The sequence below is a fragment of the Oncorhynchus nerka genome, linkage group LG12 (genome assembly GCF_034236695.1).
Source record: "Oncorhynchus nerka isolate Pitt River linkage group LG12, Oner_Uvic_2.0, whole genome shotgun sequence".
Classification (NCBI taxonomy): Eukaryota; Metazoa; Chordata; class Actinopteri; order Salmoniformes; family Salmonidae; genus Oncorhynchus; species Oncorhynchus nerka.
Window position 1 is genome coordinate 49,837,065 of NC_088407.1, and position 24,667 is coordinate 49,861,731.

A 24,667-nucleotide genomic window follows, 5' to 3' on the forward strand; every position below is an offset into this window, starting at 1 on the left:
TTCTGTCTATAGGCTGGGAGTTTTAAAACCACGACTATTGAGAGACTCGACGAATACAGCAAATTGCTACTGTTTTTATGACTGAGTTCATGTTTAAGTTCTTACTCAGCACTGTCAACACTTTTTATTCAACACTTTTATAAGCCATAAGTTGTGTGTTCTTCCTACTTCCAGTCGCCGTACAAAAAGACACTCAACTTTTTGGTCAGTGTCAGCTGAGGAAAGGGAGAGCGAAGGGACTTTGTGAGGCGGACCCTCAGCCTGCAACTCTCTCCATCCGCTGAGACCGACCATCAGATGCAGGAACCATCCACCCAGTAAAATAAAAATAAAAAGCTAATGATTTACATATATGCTCACTCAGCTGTGCCTCACAAGTAATACAACAACTTATCTATTACGGGTGTGATCATTATAGTCTACAGTACCACAGATTTTGAAATATAAAATAAAAAAATGGTCCAAACAACAATGCATTGGCAGGGCAATTCAAGCAAAGCCAAAATGTGGTGATAATGTATTGGGCCTATTGTTTACTGCACAAACCTCATTTCTACAGAACTGTTTTTTAATAGGATAATGTTGCATAGGCGTTTTTAAGTAATGTAGATCTCGGCTTGCATTTTGACTCAGAAAGTGCTCTTGACTTAGAAAGGGTTGGTGACCACTGACGTACAGTTATATATGTACAGTGCTAACACTTGGAGCTATTTACCTTAAGTAACTTTGGATTACAGTGTGCCAATACCCTGTGTTGAAATTCAGTCCATCAGAAGAACTGACAATAACATTGTATCCCCACACTCAGTATGTGTAGAAAACACCTGGCGTTTCTGCTTTACAATCCACGTCCACATTGAACAGTAACATCCCACTGGGCACAAAGTGGTTTAATCAATGTTGTTTAAACACAATTTGTCAATTTATTGTGACATGGAATCTACCTGGAAAATACATTGGATTTGCAAAAAGTCATGAACTCTTGTTTTGAGGGTGACATTTTCCACTAACTTCCAGTGTTGGGGAACGTTCATTTCAAAAGTAAGCCATTGCATTACAACGCTATTCCCATCAAAAGTCATTCGTTACGTTACAACGTTCCTTACTGTGAAAAGTAACTCGTTATATTACTTTTGCATTACCATTAACCAAAAACCTGAAGATGCCTTGCGCATGTTGGTCGTTATGCCCAGTAGATGGTGGACACTACCTTGACTCTGACTTGTCTGATAGGCCTGGCTTCTACCGTAAAAAAAATAAATATTGCATAGCCTACTGTCCGTAATCTCCTTTACAAATCTTTAATGAGGAAATAATTTTGTTGAACTATTTACACATAATTAAATACATATAAAACTAACTGGGCAAAGTAAAAGGAGAGCTCAATTACAAAGACAGCTGGCTACCATTCTGTTTTACACACAGATACATACTGGGCAGAGAGACATGAAAACACACAAGTTAACACGAGCATAGGTGGGAATGAATAAATTAATGCGGATAAAAATTAAATAAATATATTTTATACAAACGAGGTGGAAGGGTTAGAAATACTGATAGCTGCTAACCTAGTTTTGTTCTGCAAGTGGCACTGTAAGTGCTTGTGCACGTTGTGTCTGGTGTGCGTCGTGTTATTTACCCATTTATTGATTGGTCTGTTTTCCGGTGGGTTTTTATAATTAAACTGCGCCGTTGGAAACACAGTTTTTGCTCTCCTGCGTCTGACTTCTCTGCCGCCGGTACGCACCCCTTTCACATGGTCTCTTTTTAGCTTTTTTGAGAAAGGCAGCTCCAAAATGCAGGTGTGTTGGCCTAGCTCAGTGCTTTCCGTGGTGGTGGGGCAGCCAGCGAAAAATACGGACAGTAGGTGTTGGTCATTTTCTCTAGTTGCGACGTGATTGACTCAGTGTTCTGTCACTCATGGGGGACACCACGTCGCCGCAAAATCTACAGGGAGAGCTCGAAAATTCAAGCCCCTTAGGTGCTGTCATAGAGTTACATAAGAAGTGCCCATCCAAGAAGGCTCAAGGTCATTGGCCAAAAATAAAATGATGTAATATCATGTTATATCTAGCTTTGATTGGACTGATCATGTCAACATCATAAAGCTAGCTAGGAGTCATCATCATGAATCAAGTCGACAATATACTGGCAAATCCTTTTCAATCCTTGTCAAATGAAAAGAAATGATGAAGAGAAATTATAGAGAAAATGTATTGGTGCTCATCGGCCATTGGGCCATTGGAAATTCAACAATGAGTGGTTTGGAAGGAATCAGTGGCTATCTGCAAGCATTGTAAAGCAATCACTAGCCTGCTATTCAGTGGAGTGGATGTGTTGTCCAAGTTTGGGTTTAATGGTGTCTTTTCCAAGTTTAAAGGAATAAACATTCAACATTGGCCATGCTGTCAATCCACTTTCAAAACGACTGGTAACTCGGAACTGGGAAATCTCAGACTTCAGTGAGTTCAAGACCACTGGGAACTCGTAAAAAAAAACTCAGACTGGGAAAATACATTTTGAACGTTCATCCAACTCGGAATTCAAAGTCAGGAACTCAGGCCTATTTCTAGAGCTCTGACCTGAAGATCACTAACCTCATGATTAGACCATGTTTTTTTACGAGTTCCCGGTTGTGTTGAAAGCATCATCAATCTAGAGAATGACAGACTTTGAAGACAAAGTTTGATGCCAAAATTTGCCCACAAAGGACTGTCGCGACACTTTCCTCTTCAAGTGAGCACAGCACAACAAGGTGAGTCCAAAAAGGGCTTGTATGCTGCTGCATAAAGGATGTAATATGCCAGGGAGACATGTATATTGTAGCTAAGAAAATAATAATAGGTGTATGTTGTGCTGTAAGCTGCTAGTAGCCCATGTGCCTCACGCTAATAATATGGTCTCTTTTCCCCTCATAATTTAGCCTACTGTTTGGACTTGGTGGTGCACATGTAGCCTGTAGCCTGTTTTAGAGAAATGTCATCAAATATTGTAAGAACTTTCATTGCCTGCTTATATGCCTCCTTTATTTATCCTATGGTTCTGACTTGGTGTACAAGGAGAAGTGTAAGAACGGCCCATGTTCTGAATTCTGTCGCAGTACATTTCAAAAGTGCAACATCACATTTACTTAAGTATTAAGACCCTTTACTCAGTACTTTGTTAAAGGACCTTTGGTAGTGATTACATTCTTGAATCTTCTTGGGTATGACGCTACAAGCTTGGCACACCTGTATTTGGGCAGTTTCTCCCACTATTTTCTGCAGATCCTCTCAAGCGTTGTCAGGTTGTATGGGGAGCGTTGCTGCACAGCTATTTTCAGGTCTCTCCAGAGATATTTGAGTCAGTGTTCTGGCTGGGCCATTCAAGGGCATTCAGAGACTTTTCCCAAAGCCAGTAATTTTCTTGGCTCTGTGCTTAGGGTCGTTGTCCTGTTGAAAGGTGAACCCTTGCACCAGCCTGAGATCCTGAGCACTCTGGAGCAGGTTTTCATCAAGGATCTCTCTGTACTTTGCTCCGTTCATCTTTCCCTCGATCCTGACTCGTTTCCCAGTCCCTGACGCTGAACAACATCACCAGAGCATGATACTGCCACCACCATGCTTCACCGTAGGGATGGTGCCAGGATTCCTCCAGATGTGATTCTTGGCATTCAGGCCAAAGAGTTCAATCTTGGTTTCATCATACGAGAGAATCTTGTTTCTCATAATCTGAGAGTCCTTTATGTGCCATTTGGCAAACTCTAAGCAGGCTGTCATGCCTTTTACTGAGGAGATGCTTCTGTCTGGCCACTTTACCAGAAAGGCCTGATTGGTGGAATGCTGCAGAGATTGTTGTCCTTCTGAAAGGTTCCCCCATCTCCACAGAGGAACTCCAGAGCTCTGTCAGAGGGACCATCGGGATCTTGGTAACCTCCTTGACCATGGCCTTCCTACTCCAATTGCTCAGTTTGGCCAGGTGGCCAGCTCTACAACGTTTCTTGGTGGTTCCAAACTTCTTCCATTTAAGAATGATGGAGGCCACTGTGTTCTTGGGGCCCTTCAATGCTGTGGAAATGTTTTGGTACCTTTCCACAGACCTGTGCCTTAACATAATCCTGTCTCGGAGCTCCATGGACAATTCCTTCGACCACATGGCTTGGTTTTTGCTATGACATGCACTGTCAACTGTGGGACCTTATATAGCAAAGGGTCTGAATACTTATGTAAATACGTTTTTATATATATATATATATATATACATTTCTAAAAGCCTGTTTTCACTTTGTCATTATTGAGTATTGTGTGTAGATTGATGAGGAAAGCAAATTATTGAATCAATTTAAGAATAAGGCTGTAACGTAACAACATGTGGAAAAAGGGAAGGTGTCTGAATATTCCAAATGCACTGTAGATCCTCAAGGCAGATGGATTGCATTGAAAATATTATTTTCTTCTTTGAAAATATTAATAATAATCGAATTAGTCTCCAAGATAAAAATAACTATATCATAATGGTAGGGGACTACAACACAGTTTTAAGTATGTCAATAGACCGTAAAGGCAACCATAACACCAACTATCATGGCTTAAAAAAAAATAGATATCGTATACTTGGAGGAGGCTTCATCAAGCTAGTCAGACTGATTCTTTACTGCTATCCTTTTCTATGGTGCCAAAAGTGAAAAAAATAATTAATGAAGGATCAAACTCGATCAGATCATCAATTTATATCCCCTCCATATAACTATGACAGACTTTCCATGAGGATGGGAATATTGGAAATTTAACCAGGGTTTATTGACTGATGCTACTTTGTTACCAAAACTAAGGAATTCACAATAAACTTTTTCTTGCACGATACAGGTTCAGTGGGCCCACATAACATATGGGATGTCTTTAAATGTGCCCTTAGAGGCCTTTCAATAACATTTTCATCCCAAAAACTAAAACGCCATCTGATCAACGGAGAACAGGCTTACAACATAAATAGAAAATCTAACATAACATGGGGTTATGGGGTTCATAAATGTACAAAGAATAATTTAGGCTAAAAACAAATGGAGATTGAGGAACTTAATTCAGGAAAGATCGGGTTTCATTTATGAAAAAAAACGGAGCAAATTTGATGGAGAATGTCCAAAAAATGTAGTTTTTCATTACAATAAAAGAAAAGGAAATGTTATTAGTCACATACACATATTTAGCAGATGTTATTGCGGGTGTAGCGAAATGCTTGTGTGCCTAGCTCCAAAAGTGAAGTATTATTAGTATTGGAATCAGTAATATCTTAAACTTCAACATAGAAGCGCAGACAAAAATAACCTACTGTTTTTGGTGAAATCCTTGTCTCACCAAAGGAGATTTTGAATGAGCAAGTCAAATATTTTAAAGAAACGTTCTCTTGTCAAGGTCCTCCAACTTGACGATCAGTTTTGTGATACCCTTTTCCCCAAAAATAATTTTAAACAACCTGCGACACAAATAAAATCATGGAAGGCCTAATTACACAGGACCAGTAGTTTATAACTATGGTTGCCAATGAATTCCTTCCAATCAGGGAAAACTCCTGGCCTTGATGTCAGTCCAATAGAAATATATCAAACTTTTTATGAACTACTGAAAGATCCTTTACTATCATGTTTTAATTACTTGCATATTAATGGCAAATAGGCTGACACACAAAAAGATGGACTGATCTCTCTCCTACTGAAACAGGAGCAAAGGGGTCAAAACAAACACCCAGTCTCTTAAAACAAATTGGAAGCCCCTCATCGATTCAATACTGCAATGCAAAAATATTGGCATTATGTATTGCTCATATAATCGCTAAGGTCCAACCAGACATAATTAATCACGATCAGACAGGATTCTTAAAAGGATGATATGTTGGAGACAACATTAGGCAACTACTAGAAATAATTGACTGATAACAACTATGAGAATAAATAGTAACTATGAGAATGTAGTGAAACCCGATATAATCTTTATAGCAGATTTGGATAATCCTTTGATACAGTACGTCTAGAATATGTTTGTTGTGCCTGGATTTTCTTTTCTTTGGAGAGTCGCTCATAAAATGGGTAAATGTCATGTTCAACAATGCTTAATGTAAAATAATAAAAACGGTTCTTCTCTGAGAACTTTCATTTGTCAAGAGGCATAGAACAGGGTTGCGCTCTGTCAACATATGTTTTTATTACTGCCATTGAACTGTTGGCTATATAAATCTGGCTAATGATAACATTAAGGGGCATAAAACATATGGATTAGAGACAAAAGTATAAATCTGTGCCAATGGGTGAAGTTTTATGTCCTCAATCTTCAATATTGAAGGGCCTGATTGAGGACCTGGATAATTTCTCCAGTTTCTCTGGACTAAAAACTAACTATGATATGTGTACTATTTTATGGATTGGGTCACTAAAATATACAAACCTTAAATTGCCAGATGGTGAAGTTGATGTGCTTAGTGTACATATCCCGGAAAAGTTGAGCGATCTTGCAGCTATTAACTTTAACAGAACAAAAATAAATAGGATCTTGAAAGTGTGGAAATAAAAACACCTGTCCATCTACAGGAAAATGACCCTGATTAATTATCTAGTGATATCGCAGTTACATAATTATTAATGAATCTACTGACTACTACCGAAAATATGACATTTTATTTGGAATGGGAAACCAGATCAGGTTAAATGGGCATATTTATATAACAAACATGCGTTTGGAGGGTTAAATATATTAAATATTAAGTTATTAAACCTCTCTATTAAAACTTCCTTTACATTTACATTTACATTTAAGTCATTTAGCAGACGCTCTTATCCAGAGCGACTTACAAATTGGTGCTTTCACCTTATGACATCCAGTGGAACAGCCACTTTACAATAGTGCATCTAGGTCTTTTAAGGGGGGGGGGGGAGGGGGAGAAGGATTACTTTATCCTATCCTAGGTATTCCTTAAAGAGGTGGGGTTTCAGGTGTCTCCGGAAGGTGGTGATTGACTCCGCTGTCCTGGCGTCGTGAGGGAGTTTGTTCCACCATTGGGGGGCCAGAGCAGCGAACAGTTTTGACTGGGCTGAGCGGGAACTGTACTTCCTCAGTGGTAGGGAGGCGAGCAGGCCAGAGGTTCCGAAGTTATATCTAAATGCAAACTGGTTTTCCAGGTGGCAATTAAGAGAGGCCCATCCTATGTTTGAGTGGGCTCTTTGCCATTTTGCAGATTAAAACACACATTTTTGGTGGATTGACAATGGATCCATGTTTAAATGAAGCCATACAGAGATGGCTACAATTTACATTTCATCCTCCAGAAGAGACAGATAAAATATCACAGCAAATAACTCCAATGTAGTGATAGAGAAAGAAAATGACGTAAAAACTTTACATGAAGGGTTTAATATTTATGAAAGACATTGTAAACGAGGACAGTAAAATGATGTCACACAAGCAACTAGTGCTGTGCGATTATTTTTCGTTTTTTTTAAACAAACTAATTGACTGATGTCGGTTCAATTATGTGAATTCCATTTAGTTTGGGTTTCTTCTGTGAGCTCGTTACACAGTTTCTCTAGAGATAAATCAGATCAAGCCCGAATAGTGCGATGTAGTAAGGGAGTTGCAGTTTCCAACAGGCCAATACTTAACATAGTAATTAAAAACGTGGTAATTAAATACAACGACCATAATCCGTTGCTTGCCCAACTACTTGTCCAGGTCTGTGTGGAGCAGACACTGGACACGGAGATAAGAGGGATGATCGAGCGGGATAGAAAGCAGTGGCTTAGCAAAGTATCTCTACCTGAAAATCCATGATCTACGTGATTGAAGTTGGTATTCAGCAGTCATAAAAGTATGCCCTATTTTCTTTGAAGAACTACTGAAATTGGTATTTTCTCAGAAATCAGCTCTCTAGAGATGAGACGATGACTTGGAATGAATTAATGGTAATCAAATAAAAAAATAAAAAAATAATGTGAATAAATGATGGTTAATAAGTTATAAGCAGTAATGGGCAGTCACTACCATCATGGGATTTTTATTAATTGTTTGATCTGTGATGTTACAGCATTCAACCCACGTAATGCATAGTGCATTTAATATTTTTAAAAAAAATGAGAACTGTGATTATATTTAATAATCAAATTAAAACCAAACTGATCTCTAAATGGCTCTAATCGCTCGCCATTACAAGCAATTAACAACAGTGTATGGAGGTGTATGCTCTGTCACAAAATTGGAAGGGGCAATTACTTAAAGAAGAAATGGAAGAATTAGTCTGTCTGCCACCCATTAAAATCCCTGAATGGCTTAAAATTATATTATGAATGGAATATGAATGTAGCAGTTTCACTTGAAGTCAAATGGTTTGACAGCAATACCGCATAAAGTCAGTTAGTTTGGAACAGGTCTTTGATGTTACAATACCTCGGATCTATGAACTGATGCAGTGCCTTGCAAAAGTATTCATACCCCTTGGATTTCTTCACATTTTATTATGTTACAAAGTGAGATTTAAATTAATGTCATGGTAATTCGCTGTCAACAATCTATACAAAAATACTCTGTCATGTGGAAGAATTGTTTAAGACAATCATTAAAGATTCATCAAAATTAAGGAACTAAAATATAGTCAGGAACTAAAATATAGTCACTGGGGAGAAAAACTCCCCAGTATTTGTCAATGTCAAGCATACCCATACCATGATGCAACCACCACTATGCTTTAAAATAAGGAGGCAGTTACTCAGTGATGTCTTGTGTTGGATTTGCCCTAAACATAAGGCTTTGCATTTAGGCAAAAAAGTTTATTATTTTGCTGTGTTTTTCCCCCAATATTACTTAAGTGCTTTGTTGCATACAATATGCATGTTTTGGAATATTTGTATTCTGTATATTTGTATTATTCTTCTCGCTCTGTCACTTAGGTCATTATTGTGGAGTCACCGCAATTGTTTGTCATACCCAAAAAGACTTGATGCTGTAATCGCTGCCAAAGGTGCTTCAACAAAGTACTGAGTAAAGGGTCTGAATACTTATGTAACTTTTTTTTTTATATATATATTTTTATAAATGAGCAAGAATTTAAAAAAAAATGTTTTGCTTCATTTGTATTTATTTTTATTTCACCAGGTAGGCTAGTTGAGAACAAGTTCTCATTTACAACAGAGACCTGGCCAAGATAAAGCAAAGCAGTGCGACACAAACAACAACACAGAGTTACACATGGAATAAACAAGCGTACAGTCAATAACACAATAGAAAAAAAGAAAGCCTATATACCATGTGTGCAAATGGCGTGAGGAGGTAAGGCAATACATAGGCCATAGTAGCGAGGTAATTACAATTTAGCAGATTTACACTGGAGTGATAAATGAGCAGATGATGATGTGCAAGTAAAGATATTGGTGTGCAAAAGAGCAGAAAAGTAAATAGAAACAATATGGGGATGAGGTAGATGGGGTAATGGGGTAATGCGAGTAGATTGATGAGGAAAAAAATAAATAATGGAGATTAGAAAGAAACCAAACATTTACATTGATAGACCCGCTTTCTATGAGGACTGAATCAAATTAAACTTGAAATGTACTTGAAATAAAGTTTGATTTGATTCAAATCAAGGAATACCTAGGATAGGATAAAGTAATCCTTCTCACCCCCCCTTAAAAGATTTAGATGCACTATTGTAAAGTGGCTGTTCCACTGGATGTCATAAGGTGAATGCACCAATTTGTAAGTCGCTCTGGATAAGAGCGTCTGCTAAATGACTTAAATGTAAATGTAAATGTTAACTTAGATTGTTGGTTGAGATGGAAATGTGAATCTAACATATAAATTATACATTTGTAGACATACTGGAATTAAAGACAGACTCAGTGGCAACAAAAATATAAATCTCTTTCAAATGTTGATATTTTTTTGCGTTGTCCAACACAATTCACTATTACTTTAGTAATAAAGAAAATAGCCTAAAGTTAAGGCTATCTTACATACTAATGTAACAATATTTATTCAACCTTAAAATGAGTAACACATCCATGGCCAGGTGACTATAACTATACATGTCTTTTTAAAGTATGCATGGTCAAGATAGTATGCAAAGGTCAAGATAGTATGCAAAGGTCAAGATAGTATGCAAAGGTCACAGGTCTGTCGACCTCTTCACAATATTGCCACACTTCTAGTAAAAAGGGCTCCAAAATGGTTCTTTCGGCAGGGCCGATAAGAGTTCCAAGTCTAGATCCCTCTGTGGAAAGGGTTCTACATGGAACCTAAAAGCGTTCTGCCTCTAACCAAAAGGGTTCTACGTGGAAGCAAAAAGAGTTCTTCAAAGGGTTCTCCTATGGGGACAGCCAAATAACCATTTTAGGTTCTACATGGCACCTTTTTTTCTAAGACTGTATAATAATCAGCCCAGAGATTTGAACAGCATTGATCACTTGCACTATGTGTTTTTAATGTAATCTCAACTGCAATCCATGTCATTAAATGGTGCTATTAGAGGAAGCACAGTGATAACACATTAAGGGTGCAATATGCAGAATTGGCTCTACCATTTTCTGGTTGCTAAAATCAGAATCACTTGTCTAATTTCAGTTTATGTGACAAAACAAGCTATGTCTGTGTAGAAAATCATTGTACCATCTAAATCGCTGTGAAATGTAACGATGTGCGCTGAGAGTCGGGAAGCAAGATCAGGGAGTGAGTGTTTTAATTAAATAAACGAAACATAATACAAAACAAGAACCTCTATTGGCACACAGAAATGAAACAGAAACAATGACGCCTGGGGAAGGAACCAAAGGGAGTGACATACTGTATATAGGGCAGGTAAACAAGAAGTGATGGAGTCCAGGTGAGTTTGATGACGCGCAGGTGGTTGTAACGATGGTGACAGGTGTGCTCCATAACGAGCAGCCTGGTGACCTAAGGGCTGGAGAGGGAGCACACGTGACAGAAATATATTTTCCATTAGCAACAATATAGTATTTTCAGCTGTTTGAAGCTGGTGTACAAAAACCGAAAGTGAAGGTATAGAGGTATAGAAATAGGTATAGAAATAGGTATAGAAATAGGTATAGAAATAGGTATAGAAATAGGTATAGAAATAGCGCACAAAAAAAACAGATCTATTGCTTCTTAGTATTGCTTTCAATGCGAATGACAAATCTAGAACTAATATTTATATGTGAATTTGTCCCCAAAAATATATATTGATACTTTGTATACCCTTTTGAACTTTGTTGATTTTTTAAATGGTTGAAAGCGCTGTGATAAGAAATTAACCAAAAATCAGACATTGTTTTACCATTGGAATTTGGTTGTGATTTGAGATGGTCGAACACATTGGGAATTCAACAAACGCCTGGCTGTCTTTTAGGAGTAGGTGAATGAAGGTTCAAATCTCATTGATTAATGTCTCAACCAAATATTACCCAGATTTCCATGTTGAAAATGATGTGGTGGGCCCAGTGGGATTGGTCAGTATGATCAACCTAGCTGCCTGACCAACCTGGACCTATAGGCCATGGGTGCTCATGGGCGTCTCCTGGTAAAGAATAGCACACATTTCTGTGGACACGGCACTGTGTCTGCTCCTCCGGATCTGGGGGCCCATTCCATTTCATGGTGCATCGCCCCTGCGTGTGATTATGCCGCACTTTCAGGCGCAGAGGATGAAACTGTTTGTGATTACTGATGTCCCTGTCAGGGGTGTGTGGCTCTCCCCTTCTCCTTTGTGGAGACTGTCACCCTGCTGACGGTGAATTACCCTTTCCAATGTGAGGAAAGGAAAACCCCACACGCTCCAGACAGGCAATGAAATGACCGGCTGGATGTTACTAAGATGCCACGCTCCTGGCATCATTTACATTGGTTGAATGGGAATCAGATGGTTTAGCACCTCGGCAGTGGTGGTTAATAGCAGCAGCGGCAGCGTCATCCCACTCCCACACAGTGCTGAACACAGATGTCATGTGCTTTGCGGGACTGGGAAGTAGAGATAATACCGTGTAGGAAGGTGTTGCTTGCTGTCACACAAATAAAGGAAATGCACATAGCATAATGGGCTTGGACCCTGCCATTCTTTGCCAGGATCAAATGGATGCATTCGGATATGAGTGCACATGGATGTGTGTGCGTGTGTGTGTGTGTGTGTGTGTGTGGGGGGGGGGGGGGGGTGGATCTCCATGTGCTGTATTTGAAGGGACGCTCTCTCCCAGCATTGATGTTGTTTGATATGCAGGACCTGTCCTGCTAAAATAAAGACAAAAAACCGTTTCTGCACATAGAAATGTCAAATCATTATATTTGTTTTGCTCCTGTAAGTCCAAAAAAAGAGCAAGTGTTCAAAAAAGGTGACGACATTCCTTTTTGGAGCTGTGTTTTTCAGGGTGTGTCGGAATTGAATGAGGATGAATGACAGTCAAGCTGAATATGCATGGCAGAGAGAGGCAACTGATTTGCTTTGGATTTGATTTGTAATTCATTAGTCATTAGACAGTTCCACAGGCAGCTGTGACTGCATAATGAAATATTTTCAGTAGTTTGGGGCAATTTCGCATATTTTACTTGTAAGCCTTGGCTAGCAAATCTCATAGGTCCACAAAGAAAATAAGCGGACGTCTCAATGATGTCTCTGCAATTATTCAAAACCTCCGGGTGGAACGTATCTTGGCATTGTGAGGCACAGACAGGTGTGCTAGAATACTGTGGTGTTGTCATCATTAGTAGTTCATTTTGGTGCTACTGTGTACCAATACACATCACAGGACATTATGAAGTAGTGTTACAGTAGGTCATAACATCAATCTCTGAGCTCTGTAAAGTGACCCACGCTCCATTGCCGAATCAAAGAATACTATGTACAAATTATAATAACATAAAAGAGGGAGTGAGAGCGAGACAGAGAGAGATCGTGAAAGTGGCCCTGCACGTCTGTGTGTGTATATGTGGGTGTCTGTGTGTGCAATGTATTTGTGTTTACTGCAGGGCTCTCTAACCCTGTTCGTGGAGAGCTACCCTCCTGTAGCTTATTAACCAGCTAATTTTTAGACTCAAGTGAGTTAGATTAGGGTTGGAGCGAAAACCTACAGGATATTAGCCCTCCAGGAACAGGGTTGAAGAGCCCTGGTGTACTGTTTGACTTGGCAGGGCGTCTTGGAGCGTGGAGATTCCCCTCTGGGTGTACAGGTATATTAAAGACCATAGACGCTGGCTCAGTACACTGGATTCCTTTAGGGCATAAGGGACATCTGATTCCCCCACTGCCTGAGCCACTGAACTAAATGCTCCATCAATTATTCATACGTATATCGCTTTATTGCATTGCAAGGCTTTCACTCAAAGTTTCCAGCACACCGTTTACAGTACATAACCCCCAGACATTGCTGTCAAACTTTAGGCTCCCTTCTCTCTCTCTCGCTCGATCTCTCTCTCACTGATGACAACAAAATCTTGTCGGCTGAGTTGATGAATAGGATCTTGGATAACATTACACTGTATCGAATGGTGACCTATGAGGAGATGTCGACCTAACTTGTTCCTGTCGGAGACGTCCAATGTAAGGTCATCAAACAGGTCAGGAGATCTACTTCATCCGCGCATCGCGTCGAACCTGGTCCCCCTGGTGCAAAACAATAAGTGCCAAGATTCTCCAGTCCTAGCAACAGATAAACAATCCAAGGAAGCAAAAGGAGCTGGAAAGATGTCCGGAACCTCGGCTGATTCTCTTGGAATAATTTTGAATCTAACATGGTATGACAGGCCAGTTTAATCTGGCCTGCTTTAAAACAAGACGCTCTGCGCATGTCACGCCCTGGTCTTAGTATTTTGTGTTTTCTTTATTAATTTGGTCAGGCCAGGGTGTGACATGGGTTTATTATGTGGTGTGTTTTGTCTTGGGGTTTTTGTAGATATCGGGATTGTGGTATAGTGGGGTTATCTAGAATAGTCTATGGCTGTCTGGAGTGGTTCTCAATCAGAGGCAGGTGTTTATCGTTGTCTCTGATTGGGAGCCATATTTAGGCAGCCGTATTCTTTGAGTGTTTTGTGGGTGATTGTTCCTGTCTCTGTGTAGTGTTCACCAGATAGGCTCAGTCACTTGGTTTTTTTTCTTTTCAATTGTTTTGGAAGAGAAGAGAAGAGAACGAGCGCCATTCTCCTTGCGGAGATGGTGCTAAATACATCAACGCGGTCGGTCCCTGGGATTGGGCTGGCCAACACGATTCGGTTTGCTTGGAAGGAAAAGGAGTTTGAGCCTTTAGGACGGGAATCCTTTGGAAGGATAATATTGATGGGGATTCTAAAGCTGACGGTGAAGGACGTGTTTTGTTTCCAAGGCAACTCGTTGGAGGGAGCATACGACGTTGCACTATATACAGAGGAAAAACACGATGATATCCTGAGAAGGGCAAGAGCAGTGGGAGGTGAGAGGCCGATGTGCCACTATGAAATAACAAGCCTGGCGAAGAATAACTTTAGGGTTGTAACTGTAAACATTTACAACCCTTACGTTAAGGACGAAGAGGTGAGGGCTTTTCTGGGTAGATACATGGATAACGTCTCCTCAGCAAGGCACCTCAAAGACTCCCTTGGGTTTTGGAATGGGAGGAGAGGCTTCCAGGCCCTCCTCAGAGAGGACCCAAGGGGACATGGTGGCTACCTCCATCCTCCTGCTATGTTCTCCCTAGGGGCTGACAGGGGGACGTTGTATTATGCACGTCAGCCCCCATTTTGCAGACGCTGTATGGCCTATGGTCACATATTCGCCTCATGCAGTGCAAGAAAATGCAGATTTTGTGCATCTGAGGATCACGAGGCGAGGGATTGTGACAAGCCTAAGACGTGCCATGGGTGTGGCTCGTCAGTACACCTGTGGAGGGGGTGCCCGGCCCGGCAGAGGTCATATGCGTCTGCGGCTGGGGGAGCAGGAGCGGGGGATGGGGAAGAAGAGGAGGGGAAGGAAGCACGCCTCATGACCAGAGTTCAGGTCCAGAGGGGAAGGCCACAAGGAAGGAGGAGGAGCCAGAAGCGGCGGATGGAAGAGAGAAGGAAACGGAAGGCACGGGAGTAGGAGAACCAGAAAAAGCGGCGGAAGAAGGCAACCGAGTGGAGGAGCATGAGAGAGAAGAAAGCGAGGGAGGAGTGGTGGAGAAGGAGACGGTGGAAGAGAAAGTGGACTGGGGGAAAGTGCCATGGTGGAAGAGATGAGGGGTATGGTGGAGGAGCTGGCGGGGGGAGGGTGGTATCTCTTCACTGCCGCCATCACCAAAGAAGAGTATGAAGAGGAGGGGGCGATTGGCAGACAGTGAGGGGGAAGGGATGGCCAAGAGAGTGATGGGGGCGGGAGAAACCTCTGGGTTGCTGCTGGTTTCCCCAGGCCCTCAACTTCTGTTGGGTGGGGACACACATAACAAGACTCAGGACTGCGTACAAGAGGAGGTGGGGAGTTTTTTGTTTGGGGACTCAGCCTCCCCAAATTTTTTTCCAAACCAGCTGCAACACTTGGGAGGGGGAGGATTGTGGGGGTAGACCCAGGGTGCAGGGCACCCCGGAGCCAAACACTATTCCTGCATCCTGGGAGGGTGTGATGGAGGAAGAGGGGGGGATGTCGGGATTACGGATGGTGTTCTCACCGGTAGATATGGAGCAGGGGAGCATCGGGTGAGTCTCCTGTTTTATATTTTTTTCTGTCTGGGTTCAGAATTTGAGTGTATTACATGTATTTATTTTTCATGGAGTCTAATTTTACTTTTGTTAGTTTAAATGTAAGGGGTTTAAGGGATTTTGTTAAGAGGAGGGCGGTTTTTAGTTATTTGGAGGGTGTGGGGTTTGATTTTTGTTTTTTACAGGAGGTTCACCTGAGGGATGGAGGGGATGTTATTAGGTTTAAGAGGGAGTGGGACAAGGGGGAGTCGGTTTGGGGTGTTGGGGGTGCACTCATCGGGGTAGGGATTTTGTGTGGGCACAGGGAGGTAAAAGTGGAGGATTCTTTTGTGGTAATGCAGGGGGGTTATAGGGTGGATGTCACGATAAGGGATTGTAAATTTAGATTAGTGGTGGTGTATGGGCCACAGGTGGTGGCAGACAGAAGGGAGATGGTGGACTGTCTGACGCCCCTGTGTGTCACAAATAGGAAATTAGTGATAGGGGGATTTTAATACAGATTTAGGAAGAGGGGGGATAGCAGTGCGGGCGCCATTGCCAGGCTAATGGCTTGCCATGGTCTGGTAGATGGTGGTCTGCACACTACTCCGAAAATGGACGGTCCTACATGGCGTAACTCCAGGGGGTTGAGCGGAGGCTCGACTATATTTTTGTACCCAGGTCTTTGGGTAAGTTGTCTGGGCGACTGTTGCCTGTTTTCTTTCGGATCACGACGGGGTGCTCCTGCAGGAGGGGTCGCCAGTCTGCCTCTTTGGTAGAGGGTACTGGAAGCTAGATCGGGATGTGCTGGAGGAGCGGGCTTTTGTTGACGGTTTTATGGTTTCTTTTGAGGCTTGAGGGCCTCCGGTCCATGTGCGAGGGGTGTTAGAGTGGTGGGAATTAGTTAAGGTGAGGATTAGGGCTTTTATAATAGGGTATTGCAAGAGGAAAAAAGGGAGGAGAGGAGGGAGGTGGATCGTATCCAGAGGTTAATTGAACTCGAATACGAGGCAGGCAACCTCGGCGGGTCGTTGACTGGGAGAGATCCGCAACCCTAAAGGCGCAGCTCAGGGAGTTGCAGGAGCGGAAGGCTCGAGCTTTCCTTGAGCGAGCGCATAGTGGCTTTCTAGAACATAATGAGACTTGTTCTGCTATGTTCTTTAAGTTGGTTAGGGCAAGACAGAGTAGGAAGGTAATGCATGGTGTTAGGGAAGAAAATGGTAGTATAGTTAGAGAACCAGAGGATATGGTTAGGGTGACAACTGATCATTTCCAAGGTTTATTTAAGGAAAGGGAAATAGATGTAGAGCAGGGAAATGTGTTTTTGGAACACTTGTCCAGGCGGTTGCCGGAGGACATTAGAGAAGTGATGGAGGCCCAGATCTCACTAGAAGAGGTTGAGAGCGCTCTTAGGAGGATGGGAAAAGGGAAGGTGCCTGGGATAGATGGGCTGCCGGCTGAGTTTTATCTCAAGTTTTGGGGTATACTTGGACCAGTGGTCCTCGAAGTCTTGAAGGCCATCCTTGAGACGGGGTCCCGGGGGATCAATGGCTGTTGGTGTGCTGTCACTTTTATATAAGAAGGGGGAAGTAACAGACCTTGGCAACTGGCGGCCGTTGACCATGCTGTGTGTAGATTATACAAGCTACTTGCAAAGGTTTTAGCAGACCGGTTGCGCACAGCCCTTCCCTACGTCGTTCATGAGGATCAGACGTGCGGGGTAGAGGGCCGCTCTATTAGATGGAACCTACAGTTAATCAGGGACTCCATCGCTTGGGTTGAAGATAGAGGTCTGCCTTTAATGGTAGCAGCGCTAGATCAGGCGAAAGCCTTCGATCGCGTGAATAGATCCTTTTTATTCAGAGTGTTAGGTCGATTAGGATTTGGGGAGAAGTTTATAGGATGGATTCGTACATTATATGTCGGAGCGGGGTGCCGAGTTAGTGTAAATAGTCACTTGGGTGATGTTTTTGACCTCTCGTCTGGGGTCAGGCAGGGGTGCCCACTCTCGGCTCTCCTCTTCGTTCTGTACATGGAGCCTCTGGGGGCTGCCATTAGGGCAGACACAGAGGTGGAAGGTTTGCTGATCCCTGGAAGTGGTGGGCTGCGTGTTAAGATGACGCAGTACGCCGACGACACTTCCTTGCTGTTGTGCAAGGACTCGTGCCTGACAAGGTCCCTTGCCATCTTTGGGGATTTCACCCGAGCGTCGGGAGAAGTTCTGAACCATGCAAAGTCTTCAGTCAAGTTTTTCGGAAGATGGCGCGGTAGAACGGATGTGCCTGGGGGGTTATCTCTCTGTGAGGGGGCCCTGAGGATTCTCGGGGTCCATTTTGAGACCTCCGGCTCAGCGACGCTAAACTGGAACATGCGTATCGCAGTGGTACAGAGGAAGCTAGCAATGTGGAAAGCTAGGTATTTGTCTTTTATGGGCAAAGTCCTGGTCCTAAAGGTGGATGTGTTGCCGTCTCTTTTGTATTTGGCATACATCTACCCATTGCCGGCTTGTCTGAGGAGGCCTCTAGTGAGGCTTGTGTTTCAGTTTATGTGGAGTGGCAGGTGCGAGTGGGTCGCAAGGGCACGCATGATCTGTCCCATCGGGGAGGGAGGTAGGGGGGTACCACATTTCCCCCTCAAGCTGGACTCAATTTTTGTTTCCTTCTTGTTAACGGAGCTTGCTCAGCCAGTGATACACCCGTCTGGTTACCTCCTGCGGGTGTTTTTCTCGTATCAGGCGAGAAGCATAATGGTGTGGTCTAACACGGGTCCTCGGGCGGAACAGCTGCCGTGGCACTTTGGTCATCACAGGCACCTGTACGAGGAGGTCAGAAAGGCAGGGAGTCCGGCGCCTGTAGTGGGCATCTCGGAAGTGGTCTGGGAGGGAGTGCAGGCGCGGGGTCTGGATAACAGGCTCAAGGACCTGAATTGGTTGAGCCTTCATAAGTGTTTGCCGGTACATTCCATCTTGTACCGGTATAATTTGGTGCAATCCCCCACCTGTCTAAGATCCTCTTGTGGCAGGGAGGAGACTGTGCGCCATGTCTTTTGGGACTGTGCCTTTGCCGGAGTAGTATGGGCTAGGGCACGGGTGTTGTTAGGTTTGGTAAAGGGGGATTTGTATTGACGTGGGCCAGGTTAGAGAGGGGTGTAGGGAGAGCGAGAGGGACGGATAGGGACAGGTTTCTGCTCTGGCTTCTCATGAGTCTCTTTAAACGGGGGCTGTGGGAAGCAAGGCAGAACATGGTGAAGACAGGGAAAGATTGGGGGGTGGAAGGGATAGTGAGGAGGGTGGAAGGAGATTTGAGGGGGAGGATGAAGAGGGAGGAGAGGAAGTGGGGGCAGCATGCTGCTCGGGAGAGGTGGAAGGGGGGTTTAGGGCTGGGTGTCATTTAGATTTGTAAGAGGATAGATTAGGGACGGGGAGATGTATTTTGTAGGGTAACGGGGAGGGAAGATGCTCCCCTGAGGTTTTGTTTGTGGTTTATGTTTTAGTTTAATTAGTTTATTTAAAATACCATTATTTGTGTATGTATGTAAATTATGAGTTGTAAAGAATGAATGGTATTGAAGATAATAAACTATTTTTATAAAAAATAAAAAAAAGATAGGCTGTTTAGGTTTTTGTATTACGTCATTGTGACGTCCAAGATGGCGTAGCAGTAAGTCGTCCTGTCCCTTGTATATATCGTTTCTTTTTTGTTTTTTACATATTTTTCTTCGCATACCTCTTTAAAAACATTTTGCTAAACCTAAGCTTCCAAATACTCTCCTGCAACCCGCCTCACCCAATGTAACTATTTTTCCTAAAGTATTTATATTTACTTCGGAACCGGAACCCCTCAACTGAAGCTAGCCAGCTAACCACCAGCTATGCTAGCGGTCTTCAGCTAACCGGTCATCAGCTAACCTTTAGCCCAGAAAGCTCTCGCCAGTTCGAACAACGTGACTCTAACCAGAGCATAACGGACCTATCTATTTTTCATCCCCGGATTCATCCCCGGATTCCCACCGCAAACGGAACATTTTTCAGCTGGATCTTCACAACTAGCTATCTAGCTAAACCGCAACCCTGGATGATTACCCATGGCTAGCGTTTCCACCCACTTAGCTTGAAGCTAGCAAGGCCAGAGCACCTGTAGCATACTCCTGGGCTACAATACCTGGGCCCACGACCGGTCTATCAATGTCACCGCATGAAGAGGAATAAACAGACTCACCCCATCGCGACATCCCCCAAAGGCTAACTCTCTAGCCCTCGCTATCTCCCTGCTTGCTAATTCGGCCTGCTAACTGCTAGCTTGTCTAGCTCCGGTCCGCTAACTGCTACCTTGTCTAGCCCGGGCCTACGAACTGTTAGCTTGTTAGCACAGGCCTGCTAACCGTCTGAACCGCGTCCCAAACACTTACTGGACCCACATTTACTTTCTATCTCTTTTTGATTTTTATTTGTTTACACCTTCCGGAAACCTGCCTCACCCAATGTGATACGGAATCGCTATTATTTTTAATTTTTTTTAGAACACACTCAAGAACCTCCAGACGCTAACCAGCTAACTAGCTACAAGCTATTTAGTCATTGTTAGTTCTTTTTTAACCTGGATAACACTCGCCAGTCCAGCTTCCCTGCTCATCCACCGCTGCCCCCTGGACACTGATCTCTTGGCTACATAGCTGATGCACGCTGGACTGTCCATTAATCACGGTACTCCATTCTGCTTGTTTGTTTTATCTGTCGGCCCCGTGCCTAGTCAATGCCATTTTACCTGCTGTCTGTTGTGCTAGCTGATTAGCTGTTGTTGTCTCACCCACTGTTTTAGCTAGCTTTCCCAATTCAACACCTTTGATTACTGTATGTCTCGCTGTATGTCTCTCTCAAATGTCAACATGCCTTGTATACTGTTGTTCAGGTTAGTTATCATTGTTTTAGTTCACAATGGAGCCCCTAGTTCCACTCTTCATACCCCTGTTACCTCCTTTGTCCCACCTCCCACACATGCGGTGACCTCACCCATTACAACCAGCATGTCCAGAGATACAACCTCTCTCATCATCACCCAGTGCCTGGGCTTACCTCCGCTGTACCCGCACCCCACCATACCCCTGTCTGCGCATTATGCCCTGAATATATTCTACCATGCCCAGAAACCTGCTCCTCTTATTCTCTGTCCCCAACGCTCTAGGCGACCAGTTTTGATATCCTTTAGCCGCACCCTCATACTACTCCTTCTCTGTACCCCGGGTGATGTGGAGGTAAACCCAGGCCCTGCATGTCCCCAGGCACCCTCTTTTGTTGACTTCTGTGATCGAAAAAGCCTTGGTTTCATGCATGTCAACATCAGAAGCCTCCTCCCTAAGTTTGTTTTACTCACTGCTTTAGTACACTCTGCTAACACTGATGTCCTTGCCGTGTCTGAATCCTGGCTCAGGAAGGCCACCAAAAATTCAGAGATTTCCATACCCAACTATAACATCTTCCATCAAGATAGAACTGCCAAAGGGGGAGGAGTTGCAGTCTACTGCAGAGACAGCCTGCAAAGTAATGTCATACTTTCCAGGTCCATACCCAAACAGTTCGAACTACTAATTTTGAAAATTACTCTCTCCAGAAATAAGTCTCTCACTGTTGCCGCCTGCTACCGACCCCCCCTCAGCTCCCAGCTGTGCCCTGGACACCATTTGTGAATTGATCGCCCCCCATCTAGCTTCAGAGTTTGTTCTGTTAGGTGACCTAAACTGGGATATGCTTAACACCCCGGCAGTCCTACAATCTAAGCTAGATGCCCTCAATCTCACACAAATCATCAAGGAACCCACCAGGTACAACCCTAACTCTGTAAACAAGGGCACCCTCATAGACGTCATCCTGACCAACTAGCCCTCCAAATACACCTCCGCTGTCTTCAACCAGGATCTCAGCGATCACTGCCTCATTGCCTGTATCCGCCACGGAGCCGCAGTCAAACGACCACCCCTCATCACTGTCAAACGCTCCCTAAAACACTTCTGTGAGCAGGCCTTTCTAATCGACCTGGCCCGGGTATCCTGGAAGGACATTGACCTCATCCCGTCAGTTGAGGATGCCTGGTCATTCTTTAAAAGTAACTGCCTCACCATTTTAGATAAGCATGCTACGTTCAAAAAATGCAGAACTAAGAACAGATACAGCCCTTGGTTCACTCCAGACCTGACTGCCCTCGACCAGCACAAAAACATCCTGTGGCGGACTGCAATAGCATCGAATAGTCCCCGTGATATACAACTGTTCAGGGAAGTCAGGAACCAATACACGCAGTCAGTCAGGAAAGCTAAGGCCAGCTTCTTCAGGCAGAAGTTTGCATCCTGTAGCTCCAACTCCAAAAAGTTCTGGGACACTGTGAAGTCAATGGAGAACAAGAGCACCTCCTCCCAGCTGCCCACTGCACTGAGGCTAGGTAACACGGTCACCGTAATCCATGATTATCGAAAACTTCAATAAGCATTTCTCAACGGCTGGCCATGCCTTCCGCCTGGCTACTCCAACCTCGGCCAACAGCTCTGCCCCCCCCGCAGCTCCTCGCCCAAGCCTCTCCAGGTTCTCCTTTACCCAAATCCAGATAGCAGATGTTCTGAAAGAGCTGCAAAACCTGGACCCGTACAAATCTGCTGGGCTTGACAATCTGGACCCTCTATTTCTGAAACTATCCGCCGCCATTGTCGCAACCCCTATTACCAGCCTGTTCAACCTCTCTTTCATATCGTCTGAGATCCCCAAGGATTGGAAAGCTGCCGCAGTCATCCCCCTCTTCAAAGGGGGAGACACCCTGGACCCAAACTGTTACAGACCTATATCCATCCTGCCCTGCCTATCTAAGGTCTTCGAAAGCCAAGTCAACAAACAGGTCACTGACCATCTCGAATCCCACCGTACCTTCTCCGCTGTGCAATCTGGTTTCCGAGCTGGTCACGGGTGCACCTCAGCCACACTCAAGGTACTAAACGATATCATAACCGCCATCGATAAAAGACAGTACTGTGCAGCCGTCTTCATCGACCTTGCCAAGGCTTTCGACTCTTGTCAATCACCATATTCTTATCGGCAGACTCAGTAGCCTCGGTTTTTCGGATGACTGCCTTGCCTGGTTCACCAATTACTTTGCAGACAGAGTTCAGTGTGTCAAATCGGAGGGCATGCTATCCGGTCCTCTGGCAGTCTCTATGGGGGTGCCACAGGGTTCAATTCTCGGGCCGACTCTTTTCTCTGTATATATCAATGATGTTGCTCTTGCTGCGGGCGCTTCCCTGATCCACCTCTACGCAGACGACACCATTCTATATACTTTCGGCCCGTCATTGGACACTGTGCTATCTAACCTCCAAACGAGCTTCAATGCCATACAACACTCCTTCCGTGGCCTCCAACTGCTCTTAAACGCTAGTAAAACCAAATGCATGCTTTTCAACCGATCGCTGCCTGCACCCGCATGCCCGACTAGCATCACCACCCTGGATGGTTCCGACCTTGAATATGTGGACATCTATAAGTACCTAGGTGTCTGGCTAGACTGCAAACTCTCCTTCCAGACTCATATCAAACATCTCCAATCGAAAATCAAATCAAGAGTCGGCTTTCTATTCCGCAACAAAGCCTCCTTCACTCACGCCGCCAAGCTTACCCTAGTAAAACTGACTATCCTACCGATCCTGGACTTCGGCGATGTCATCTACAAAATGGCTACCTGTACATGACCATCTGATCATTTATCACTCCAGTGTTAATCTAATTGTAATTATTTGCCTACCTCCTCATGCCTTTTGCACACATTGTATATAGACTCACCCTTTTTTCTACTGTGTTATTGACTTGTTAATTGTTTACTCCATGTGTAACTCTGTGTTGTCTGTTCACACTGCTATGCTTTATCTTGGCCAGGTCGCAGTTGCAAATGAGAACTTGTTCTCAACTAGCCTACCTGGTTAAATAAAAAAATAAAAATTACGTTTATTGTTTTTGTATTACGTTTCTTGTTTTTGTATTGTTCGTGTTTATTCGTTATTAAACATGTATGAAAATTACCACGCTGCATTTTGATCTGATCCTTGCTATACACCTCCTTTTCAGAGGAGGAGATAGAAGAAAACCGTAACAGAATCACCCACCACAACAGGACCAAGCGGCGTGGTGACAGGCAGCTACAGCAGGAGCAGCGAAATCCGGATTTCTGGACATGGGAGGAGATATTGGACGGAAAAGTACCCTGGGCACAGCCTGGAGAATATCGCCGCCCCAAAGAAGAGCAGGAGGCGGCGAAAGCGGAGAGGCGCTGGTATGAGGAGGCAGCTCGGCGACGAGGATGGAAGCCCGAGAGTCAGCCCCAAAAATGTATTGGCTCACAGGGAGTATGGCTACGCCAGGTAGGAGACCTGCGCAAACTTCCTGTGCTTACCGGGGGGCTAGAGAGACTGGGCAGGCATCGTGTTATGCTGTGGAGCGCACGGTGTCTCCAGTGCGGGTGCATAGCCCGGTGCGGTACATACCAGCTCCTCGTATCGGCCGGGCTAGAGTGGGCACCGAGCCAGGTAAGGTTGTGCAGGCTCGGTGCTCAAGAGCTCCAGTGCGCCTGCACGGTTCGGTCCATCCTGTGCCACCTCCACACACCAGCCCTCCGGTGGCAGCTCCCCGCACCAGGCTTCCTGTGCGTGTTCTTGGCCCAGTACCACCAGTGCCAGCACCACGCACCAGGCCTTCAGTGCGCTTCGCCTGTCCAGCGCTGCTGGAGCCTACCTCCTCTACAGCGCTGCCGGAGTCTCACGCCTGTTCTGCGCTGCCGGAGTCTCCCGCCTGTTCAGAGCTGCCAGTCTGCATGGAGCAGCCAGAGCTGCCAGTCTGCATGGAGCAGCCAGAGCTGCCAGTCTGCACGGAGCAGCCAGAGCTGCCAGTCTGCATGGAGCAGCCAGTCTGCATGGAGCAGCCAGTCTGCATGGAGCAGCCAGAGCTGCCAGTCTGCATGGAGCAGCCAGAGCTGCCAGTCTGCATGGAGCAACCAGTCTGCATGGAGCAGCCA